This window comes from Anopheles arabiensis, chromosome 3 (assembly GCF_016920715.1).
Source record: "Anopheles arabiensis isolate DONGOLA chromosome 3, AaraD3, whole genome shotgun sequence".
Taxonomy (NCBI): Eukaryota; Metazoa; Arthropoda; class Insecta; order Diptera; family Culicidae; genus Anopheles; species Anopheles arabiensis.
Window position 1 is genome coordinate 52,169,972 of NC_053518.1, and position 12,295 is coordinate 52,182,266.

General features: G+C 39.3%; 1 protein-coding gene across 3 annotated transcripts in view; it reads left to right on the top strand.

The window, feature by feature from the left end:
* The window catches only part of LOC120900881 (vacuole membrane protein 1), a 39,920-nt gene that overhangs the window by 12,448 nt on the left and 15,177 nt on the right, over window positions 1-12,295 (top strand). The gene's annotated exons all lie outside the window — the stretch shown is intronic.

Consider the following 12,295-nt stretch of genomic DNA (forward strand, 5'->3'; position numbering starts at 1 on the left):
TATTTTATTTTTTCAACACTTTATTCAACAAGTGAATGATAAAAAATAAACTCTGAGCTGTTAATTGGTTAATTTTTGACGCTAAACAATGTCAAAGTGAAATGTTGCCAGCAACATTCATAGACCACCTCAGCGATATGTTTCCGAGCAACAATGTTGCGCGCAACAACATTTGACCGCTGCCTAAGATGTACGGGGCGACTATGGGCTATTCTCTAAGTTGTATATTCAATTGGGATATTCAAACTTAAATCTTTAAGTTCAATTTTTGGATGACAAAAGAGAAAAATGTTGGTCAAAGCTATATTCTCTGGATTCTTGGTTACTTTATAGCGACACCTCCATTAGTTTTCCATATCATGAATATCTCTCTAAGCTGACGGTAGCTTGAAGTTTCACCATAGGGAGAGGAGATTTCACTGTGTTTATTAAAAAAAAGTTTGATAATCTGTAATTTATGTACAGTATATTTCCTAGTTTTAAAATTAATGTGCTCCAAAAGCGAAATGCGCAAACCGCTTTAAATCAGCTCAATACCAAAATCAAAGTCCATATGATGCAGAGGGGGGTTATGCAGAACATTTGGAACATGAGAAAATTTTGACAATATGAGCTAAAGTTTCATTCGTTTCATCGCGGAATGAGTTTTATTGAATGCAGTGTTAGAATTTGTACTGTCAAAGTGTAATTCGTCTTGTCTGAAACTGTTACTTTTGCGGCACGCTGGGACTTCATTTTCACTTATGAAAAACTCTTAATCTTGCAACAGCTACTCAATGTCCAATATGATCGGTTCCAAAACACCGCGTCAGTGATGGTTTTTGGGAGATGTATCCAAACGTGGGAAGCTCCTACTGGTATTCATAGAGAAAAACGTGAAAATCAATGCTGCGTGTACTACAAAACCGACGTTCTAAAGAAAATTATGGTCGCAAGTGTGCCATAGGGGCAAGACTGCCACCAAGCATTTTTTGAATAGAAACTTTAGTAAAATGATCAATTGTGTACACAGTGGGTTGCGTTCCTATGATTAGTGCTGTGCCGATACTGTTCGATTAGTATACTGTGCCGAATTTTATATAGATAAATCGATTTTCCCCATTGTGTTGAACTGATTTTTATTGAGTTTCAAAATTGAGCAGAATATTTTAGTTTATTAATCAAACCAAATAAGCTCTCAAAAATCATGGGAACAATCAACCGAGAAAATATTTACACCATCGTAAAGCTGAGAAAACGTGAAATTTTATGTGGGATAGTTGAAAAAACTTTCTTTTTGTCACTGAAAAATCTAATTTCAAAAAAGTTACAACTTTTGGGGCATGAGAGCCACCGCTGTTTGAGGCAAGCGTGCCACCATATTTCATAGGCGCGAGCTGTCAAAAATGTAAACATTGTTGTAGCGTGCAGTAGTGTGGTCCCCTATTATGAGCGGATTCCGCTCCGGAAAACCAGACCAGTGAAAAAACATATTCGGATACCGTTTGTGATGAAAAAGGGATCATTGGTGACTCAAGCCATGTAGGAACACATATTCTAGTGTCACAAACGTAACAATTTCCAATTATCTAAGAAATACGTTTTTAACCAGGTGGCCGTCTTGCCCCATACGAGTGGCACTCTTGCCCCATAGCCCAAAAACCAACGTCTTTTTGGACCCTTTTTATAACGCTTCAAAAACTGTTTTGTTTGCTTTTGAAAAACACGTTTTAGTGAGTTATAGCTAGAAATGCTTAAGGTGGCACACTTGCCCCAATTTCCGCTACCTATTATAACCCTAAAATTATGTGTTTTTATTCTTTATAAAAACTGATAAATTTATATTTTCTAAATAAGAATATTATAGCTTATTCGAGTGATAAAACATCTTAAATAACTCAAACAGCGATTAAACAACCTTTTTTGTTCGCTGTTACTGTTTCTAACATTGGGGGCCTTCACAATTCTAGTCAGTATTTTGTATGGAGTTTGACAGTTGGAGGCTGAAATCATGTAAACACTCCATACAAAACCACACAAAAAACTAGCCTGCGATTTTCAGTCTAGAAAATTTTAGCCTAAAAGCTAGAATTAGATTCGAGTACCTGCTCGAAAACACGGTGTTGTTTACATTTATCCCAAGGTGCATTAAAGAGATCAGGTGGTGGAATCTAGAATCAAAGTGTATGTAGTCCAGGTGGTCTCATAGCATTTTTTCATAACCAATTTTGAACATCACTTTTTGACAGAACGGGTGAAAACTTTTGCTCAAACAAGCTCTCTGGAGGCTTGACGAATACTCAAAACACTCTTAAAATCTTCATCCAGAAGCAGAAGCGATAAAAATCAGCCTTCTAAATTCATACACCTTGGGATAAGCCCACCTGTATATTATACTCAATTAGCTGCTCGAAAACTGCTATACAATGCAAACAGCTGACAGGCTGAAATTTCAGCCTACGAATTTCAAACGGAAAGGGCCCATTATTTAGTTTTCCACTGGGGAGGTGCGGTGGATATGGCTATCCGACTGAAATAGTTTTTTTGTATGAAGTTTTCAACTGCATAACCCACTGCTCGACATTTTAACCACGTTGCTATGGCGGCAAACTCCATTCCACTCCACTGCCATGCCGATCGGATACCGAAGATTCTGATTGGGAAAACGCAATTGGATAACATAGGAATTTTGCTAACCGACCGACTAAATTATCCACTCCGTTATCGACTTTCGTTCCCGATGAGGCTCAACGTGCCAAGTGCAGTGAGAACTATCATGAATCGTTCATGTATGCAATAATCTGTTGAAATGGGCTCAATATGGCGAAAACTATTCAACGCTAGAAAAGGAGTGTCCATTATTTCAAGACTAAAACGAAATAAAATGTTTTTAGACAGTAAATACTTACTTACTTATCCGGCGCTACAACCGCTTTGCGGACTTGGCCTGCCTCAGGAGTGTCCGAAACCGCTCACGGTCTCGCGCCTTCGTCTGCCAGTCCGTTATCCCGGCCTTAATGGCGGACGCCTCCACGCCATCTTGCCACCCCAATTTGAGCCTACCACGCCTCCTCTATCCTTGTGGACGGCCTAAAAAGACTTACGGGCTGGGTCTTCCGTTTTCATGCGTACAACATGGCCAGCCCACCGGAGCCTGGCGAGCTTTATATTGTATGGCGCTGTACGACAGTGAGGTCGCCGTATATCTCGTATAGCTCGTCATTTTAGCTGCTCCTCCATTGTCCTTCCACACATACGGGGCCAAGTATCCTTCTGAGCATCTTCCTCTCGAACGCGACTAAGAGGGTTTTGTCAGATTTAGACAGTGTCCATGTTTCAGAGGCGTATGTAACTACTGGTACTATATAGGTACTAGGTGAATTCTGGGATGACTTCAAAAGTGCGTTCGCCTCTCCGTACATCACGCCTACGTAGATTCTAATTATTTATTAGTAGGCCCGCTGATGTTGCCACCATCAGTTTGGTCTTCGCCTCATTTATCTGCAATCCGAGGTTCTCTGCCGCCTTCTCGATCCCTTGGTAGGCTTCTGCTTCATAGGAGAGCCGCAGACCAATGATGTCTATATCATCAGCGTATACCAGGATCTGGGTTGACTTATAGAAGATGGTTCCCGTAGTCTCCACCCTCGAGTCATCGATGGCCCTCTCTAGCGCCAGGTTGAATAGGAGACAAGCAAGCCCGTCCCCCTGGCGCAGATCTTTGGTGGTAGCAAAAGGTCCTGAGAGTTTTCCATCCACCCTTACCTGGCAAGTGACGTTGGTCATAGTCATTCTAACTAGCCTTATCAGTTTAGCCGGGATTCCAAATGAGCTCATAGCGTCGTACAGTTTTACCTTGGCTATGCTATCGTATGCGGCTTTGAAGTCTATGAAGAGATGGTATGTGTCGTTTCTGTATTCAGCCATCTTCTCCAAGATTTGCCGCATGGTGAAGATCTGATCAGTGGTAGATTTTCCGTTTCAGAATCCTCTTTGATAGTTTTCGACTATCTCTTCGTCGTGCGGGACAAGGCGATCCTGAAGGATAAGGGAGAATATTTTATAGGCGGTATTCAACACCGTAATACCCGTGTAGTTGTTGCAGTCCAACCTGTCTCCCTTCTTGTATATGGGGTAGATGATGCCGAGATTCCAATCACAAGGCATCGATTCGCTATCCCACACCTCAGTGACAGTTTGATGAATCTCGTTTTCTAGTCGGGCACCTCCATTCTTGACCAGTTCAGCTGCAATTCCGTCGGTTCCGGGTGCCTTGTTATTTTTCAGCCGACGGATAGCCTTTCGTGTTTCTTCTATGCTAGGTGGCAGTAGCATGACACTATCTGCTAGTGGCGCTTCTAGCTGTTCGTTAAACTGGTCGTTGAGTAATTCATCAAAGTACTGAGCCCACCGCGAGAGAACCTCTGGCTAGTTACTGACCAGATCTCCATCCTTGTTGCGACAGCAGGTTACCTTAGGTACAACGTTGTTTCGGTGACCTGCTATCGCTTGTTAAAATTTTCGTGTCGTTCCGTACGCCTCTCTGGTTTGCTCAAGTTCCCGCTTGTTTTGCTCTTCCAAAGCATGCTTCTTGGAGCGGTGAACTCGTGGCGGCGTCTGAGCCGTGAATATTCCTCTGCGCATGTACGCGTTCTATGCCGCGGCTTGGAATTCCCGCTGGACAGTAATGTCCTTTAGAGAGTCCGTGTTGAGTCGAGGCTGCGTGTTTTCTCCGCCCCCATTGGCGCGAGGGCGGGCGATTCTACAATGTATTACTAAGACAACCAAGTAGTGATCGGAATCGATATTGGCTCCTCGATATGTTCTGACATTTAACAGACTCGACTGTCGTCGGCAGCTTACTAACACGTGATCGATCTGGTTGAGGTTTACTCCATCCGGGTGCGCCCATGTTACCTTATGGATTTTTTGCGCGCAAATTTGGTACTTCCAACAACCAGATCGCTGTGGCGAACTGGACCAATCTACTACCACTATCGTTACTGTTCTCATGCAGACTGTGACAGCCAGTGTATTGGCGGTACATTGGCTCCCTACCGACTTTTGCGTTGAAGTCCCCCCGGATGATTGTGAGATCATGCCTGGGACACGCATCTATGGTTCTAGCGAGGCGACCGTAAAACAGGTCCTTCGCCTCTTCCTCTTTCTCTTCGGTAGGGGCGTGAACGTTTATGAGGCTTATATTGAAGATTTTGCCTCGCATGCGCAGGGTGCATAGCCTATCGTTTATAGCCTTGAAATCTATGATTACGGATTTCAGCCGGGGACCTACGGCGAAACCCGTACCGAGCACGCGCTGGCGGTCGTGGCAGCTGTAGTATATGTCGTAGCAATGCTTACCACGCCTGTTTTGCACACCGTTCCCTAGCCACCGAATCTCTTGTAGAGCCACGAGGTCCATGCTCAGTGTGGCTAGGGCATCATCAAGTTTTTTCAAGGCTCCGGCTTCGCTTAGAGTGCGTACGTTCCATGAGCCCATTTTAAGAGTAGTCCTGGGGCATTGCGTAGGGTCGGTATCGTTGGTTCCGTTTCGATGATTCCTGGTGCTTTCTGTAGTCTGTAAATGCGTGGGACTGGGTGACTGGCCCCGTGCCCACGTGACCGCTTTGTTTAGCGTAGGGTTGCCCCCCCCCCTGACGTTCAGGCACCCGGTTTCCCGGGATACTCACCCCCCTTCTGGTTTGCCATATCATCAGCCCAAGGGGTTGGATCAAGCCTGTGTACCCAAGCTTGGATATGTGGTGACACACGTTACCACTCTGCCATCCCATGCAGAGGGGCAATAAATAGAATCACTTTTAAAGAAGCTCGGAAAATTCGCAGGGAAATGGTACTGTAGCATATCTGCTATACAGATCTTTTTGTAAGCCAGACTACAAGCTATAGACTCATTGTAAAAAAATCGGCAGGCCATACCACACTATTGCAACACATTCATTACAACACACTCAGCAAATTAGATCATACCATTACAAGACAACCGGAAGAGTTCTTGCCACAATGTAAATATAAAAACAATTGTGACAAGTTTACTACACCAGAAACACGCAAACAGGGTTTTCCAAGTCAGTTTCGAATGTAAACATAGTTCTTTACCGCATTCAGGATGTATTTCAACAGCTATCAAATGGTTTACTTGTTTTAACATGAAATATCAGTTTCAACACATGATTTTCAACACATAACAAAGATCTTTCAAACTCAATCCAGCTTGAGTCGTGTTGAAAATCATGCTGTAGTTATTAAAAATTATTTTGATGGAAATGAAATATCAGATCGATGTGGAATGCGGTGAATGACAATGTTTACATTCGAAAGTGACTTGGACACCCTGTAATAAGCAAATCAGGCGTTACTGCAGCAAACTAGGTGAACCAAGAACGCATAGCAAGCGACGAAAACGTCAATTCTTTAGCAACAATAGTTGAATCCTTCTTTCGCATTATAGTAAAACCGCAGCATCGGCGCACATCGACAAACTCCTCACACGATCTCAATTTATAAATCGTTACCAATAAAATGACATTTAATTAGAACAAAAACACATTCCAAAACCTAATGTACGAAACCCATAACTTATCTTGGGTATAAATAAAACCAATTCCGACCATGGAAAATATAGAAGAACTTAAATATCTAACTCAAGAACAGGAAATCCACCGTATTTGCCTCCAGGAAATCTGGACTAGAGAAAATAAAAATAAAAACATCTCAGAATACAACATAATAAGGACTGATAGAGCTTATGGCCATGGAGGAACTTGCATAATGATAAATAAGGCATTACATACAATAAAGACAATAACAGTTTCTATATTATCAATTCAAACTACCGCTATAATTGTGGTAAACACAATCATAGTCAAAGTTTCAATATCCATAGCTCTGCAAACTAGCAGCATTGAAATTAAAGACACAATCACAAAATTACCCACAACACATAAGATAATTATAAAAAACATAACTATAATGGGTGACTTCAACGCTCATCCCAAGTTTTAGGGTGATGATAAAACTGGCAGAAAAGAAGAGAATATTATTGAACATCTTGAAAATTCTCCATTGATTATCCTAGAAAATGACAAATACGCATGCATCCTAACTAGAGTTGTGCCTCAAGTAACAGAACTGTACGATTTATTCACTTTATCCCATACAATTATGAACGTGAACCATCTGATCAAGACGTTCACGAAAAGAACCACCTATCCCTCGAAATAAAGAACGTCCTAGAAAGCTAGGCCGTTCATTCCCCCCATTCAAATATTAACGTGAACCGTAATACCAGGACGTTCATGAAAACAACGTCCTACCAATCGTTAAAAGGATCCTCCTAATAATTTTCAAGATGCAATGCACTAATTATTTTCTTATTGCAAAATAAAACAACTTCCCATACTGAAATGAACGAATGAATCGTCCTTAACGTTCAGTTCATCTGAATGAAACAACTAGTACGTTCATATTCATGGAAATGAACCGAATTGCCCAAGCCTAATCCTAACCGATAGGATCAAGAGAAAAACTGCAATAGACCTAACAATAATCTCGAAAGATATCGCCTTAAGTATCAAAAAACAAATCACAGAAACCTAAATAGGAGCAAGTAATTACAGAACAAAAGAAATCACATTAAACATAAATAATAACTCACCCAATTTATTAATTAACAAATAGGAAATTTATCACCAAAGGGGCCCTTTCCATCTTAAGTTCGTAGGCTGAAATTTCAGCCTGTCAGCTGTTTGCATTGTATAACAGTTTCCGAACAGCTATCTAAGTCGGTATAATATACAGGTGGGCTTATCCAAAGATGTATGAATTTAGAAGGCTCATTTTTATCACTTCTGTTTCTGAATGAAGATTTGAGCAGTGTTTTGTGTATTCGTTTAGCCTGCAAAAAGCTTGTTTGAGCAAAAGTTTTCACCCGTTCTGTCAAAAAATGATGTTCAAATTTGGTTATAAAAAACATGCTATGAGACCACCTGGACTACATACACTTTGATTCTAGATTCCACCATGTGATCTCTTTAATGCACCTTGGGGTAAATGTAACCAACACCGTGTTTTCGAACAGGTACTCGAATCTAATTCTAGCTTTGAAACTAGAATAATCTAGACTGAGAATCGCAGGCTAGTTTTTTGTGTGGTTTTGTATGGAGTGTTTACATGATTTCAGCCTCCAACTGTCTGATTTCAGACTCCATCCAAAAAGTTGACTAGAATCGTGAAGATTCAGAAAATACAGACACCTAAAATAGAAACAATCAAGCAATGCTCTAAATCAGGGGTGTCCAAACTTTTCAGTTGGCGGGCCGCATTGCTTCACAATCAACCTTGTTGAGGGCCATTTTAACGCTACCTTTAGAATGAGTGGAAGTTCAAATCTCGTTTTAATAAGAAAATTCTATTGAAATACATCAATTTTCTGCAGCTTTCTTTTATTTAATCTTAATTTACATCTTTCAAAAGTAAAAAAAAATCAGTAAGAAAAGAAAGCTATTTAATTAAACCTTAACCCAGTCATCGCGGGCCCTAGTTTGAAGACACCTGCTCTAAATAATTCAACAAATAATAAAAAAGCACGTACAAAACAAAACACAAGTTAAATATATGGTGTTATAAACAATTAAAAACTGCATTTGCCATTCGAAATATTGCCTAGAAAATATTCAACAAAACACGCACGGTTGAACAGGCAATAAAAGTTGGAAAAGAAAGAACAACCATTCTTGTAAATAAAATTTAAAAATCTAATAGAAACCAAAAAAACTATAGATAAGATAAATGATCAGATAACAACCAAAGAACTAAGGAATTTAGACAAAAATAGAAATATTATGTAACCATCACAAATAATCCAATATACATAATGATGAAGAGCAATTAAATTCTTTAAAAATAACTTCGAACAAAGCAAAAATTCCAAATTTAAATTACAATTAGTGCTACCCCCGGACTACCCGTATCTAAACAAAGGAATATGGTTAGACATAATTTCAAACAAATAGAACATAGAACCAAACATAAAATCACTTACAACATGTTAAGAAATTTAAACGAATTTAAACCCTTCAAAAAAATATTGAGGATGCCAACAATATGGGGACGAAAGGAAAAATAAACAAACACTTAAAAACATAAAAATAATAGCCATTCCCGATCCACAAAAAAAAAAAACCCAAACGACATTAATAATCAAAGACCTATATCTCTTGAACCAACTCCAACAAAGATACTAAACTCAGCCGTCCTTTACACACTAAACAAACACTTTTAAATGAACTTCAGACTTCCAGATAATTCTTTTGGATTTAAAAAAGCACAATAAATCAGTGTGTAAACTATCTTACCAACCGAGTATTTTAAAATAAACGAAGCAAAACATCTATTGGAGCAATATTTGTTGATCTCGAAAATGCCTGTAAAAGAGTACAGGCGGTCCCCGAGGAACACCGTTAATGGGGACCAAAAACGCCCGCAAAAATACCACGTATCTCGAATTTCGGCGTAAGTCGAATCTCGTAATTTCCAGTTAAAATATCAAGAAACTTCGTGTAATTTTGCAAGTAGGGGGTGATTTTAGTCACCAAATTAATTATTTGATGTGATTCTGACTGAATTTAACAAATTTACCACCATTTCAAATGGTTTTTAACAATAAAAAATATAAAATATTAATGTTGTCCAATATGCAGACGATATCGTGAACATAGGTAATTGAAGAAATAAACAAGAACTCCAAAATAACCGACAACCAGCTTTTAATACTTTCACAAACTAAACATAATCTCTAAACCTTCTTTTAACTATTGTAAAAACTAAATATATGACATTCGGTTCAAGTGGGCCACTTGCGGTTCGTTGAATTTTAATAAATAAATAACAAATAACAAAAAAAATTGGAAAAGAAACCAATAGCATAAACCTCAATAATACTCTGAAACTCTGCAAAAGAAAAAAAGCAAACTCATGTAAATATCTTGGGACTATTATAGATAACCAACCAAGATTTAACAAACATATAGAGTACATAAAAATATAGCCACTAATAGACTTACCATAATACTAATTTATGCAGCAAAAGGAATAATATGAATCCAGAGCTTCTTTCGAGTCATGATTAGAAACAGTTTTAGAACTTCATATATAAATAATATAAAAAAAAAAAACAAAAAAATGACACCAACATAAACCAAGCCCTCGCGAAAATAACAGGATGTACAAGAACCACACCATTAAACACATTTCATGCATGCATTAGTTGCAGAGATACCGTTTGAAGTAAGAGCAATTGTATTATTGTATGCAATTTGTATGAACAATGAAATATTTGGTTTCAGGTTAAGAAAAGTGCAGGTATATTATATGAAGGGATGCAGGGATGCAGGGATTATATCAATCACAACCATACGGAACACCTCCAAGTGGAAACAGTGATGTATTGATCAGTTCTTAGTATCTAAATTCTCGCCTTGATAAGCAAGTAGATCAAGAATACACACAAGAACACACCTATCAATACACCTCACACTTGTGAAACACATAAGGGAGGCACACTACACACTAAAATCCACGTCCTGCCCACTTCTACGGTCAAAGTCGAAGAGACCATCTAATTGGTCAAATAAGAAGGAAATAAATATAGCAATTCAACTGAAGACATTACCTCACTTACTCCACCTGTCGATGAGTGCCGAAAAACTCAGCTCCCCCACCTGTTCTGAAAAGAGTAATCTGTACGTAGAGTGCACGCGCCCACGGCGAGATCGAGATCTGAGATCGAAACGTACTCTGTTGGTGTTGAAATCGCACCCATACAACTCAATTCATCGAACGCGTTTGAATTTTTCCAGCAGTGGGGCCCTTTCCGTTTGAAATTCGTAGGCTGAAATTTCAGCCTGTCAGCTGTTTGCATTGTATAGCAGTTATCGAGCAGCTATCTAATTGAGTATAATATACAGGTGGGCTTATCCCAAGGTGTATGAATTTAGAAGGCTGATTTTTATCGCTTCTGCTTCTGAAAGAACATTGTAAGAGTGCTTTGAGTATTCGTCAAGCCTCCAGAAAGCTCGTTGGAGCAAAAGTTTTCACTCGTTCTGTCAAAAAGTGATATTCAAAATTGGTTATGAAAAAATGCTATGAGACCACCTGGACTACATACACTTTGATTCCAGATTCCACCACCTGATCTCTTTAATGCACCTTGGGATAAATGTAAACAACACCGTGTTTTCGAGCAGGTACTCGAATCTAATTCTAGCTTTTAGGCTAAAATTTTCTAGACTGAAAATCGCAGGCTAGTTTTTTGTGTGGTTTTGTATGGATTATTTACATGATTTCAGCCTCCAACTGTCAACGTGTGCTGTTGGTGTGGAAATCGTGTCTATACGACTGAATTCGTCGAACGCGTTCGAACTGGTCCATCTGTTTTTGGTCTGTGTTCTGTTGGTGTGTAAATCGTACCAACACAACTGAATTCATCGAACTCGTTCGAACTGGCTCATTCGATCTGTGTTCTGTTGGTGGGGAAATGATACCTATACAATTCAATCGATAGAGCCCGTTCAAACGGACTCGTCATTGTTCGCGAATGAACTTAATTGAATTGATTGCGCTCATCATAGTTAAGTAGTTAATAGTTATTCATAGTTAAGAAGTTTGTATTTATAGAAACCTTGAGTGTGTACAAGGCATAGCCATAGCTTAGTACAATAAATACTGGAGACATTTTTGCTCCGATTAGTTTTTCACATGCTAGTCTTTGATCGGTTTTGCGATAACTTGTGATGACCAGACAGCAGATTGACCGAGTGTTAATTTTTTTTTAAATTACTAGTTTCTACCGCAAAATGAGTACTTCTTTGGCTAAAGTATGCGTGTAAGGTGGGTCAATGAAACAGATAATGAGCATTCGTTATGAATAAAAACCCCATGAAAGGTTATATGGCTGGGTCGTATTACAGGGTTTCGCACGATGTATTGGTTGATTCCCATTAATTTTTGGTTTAATCCCATTTTTTTTTGTGCGTTCCCACGATGTTTTGGCCGTTTTCCAGAATTTTTTGGTTCAATTGTATTGATATCCGATTGGAAGGTACCTGAAAATTATGGGAACGAACCAAAAATCTATGGGATACGATGAATAATTCGTGAGACGAGCCGAAAAAAACGAACGATGCTTAAATCTTAGTATTGGAGCAATCGAAATGATCACGATTTCTTACATATCGGGAACAAAAATGAAATTGCTCGTCATGCGAGATTTTATTCGTAGAGTATTTAGATTTGCTCG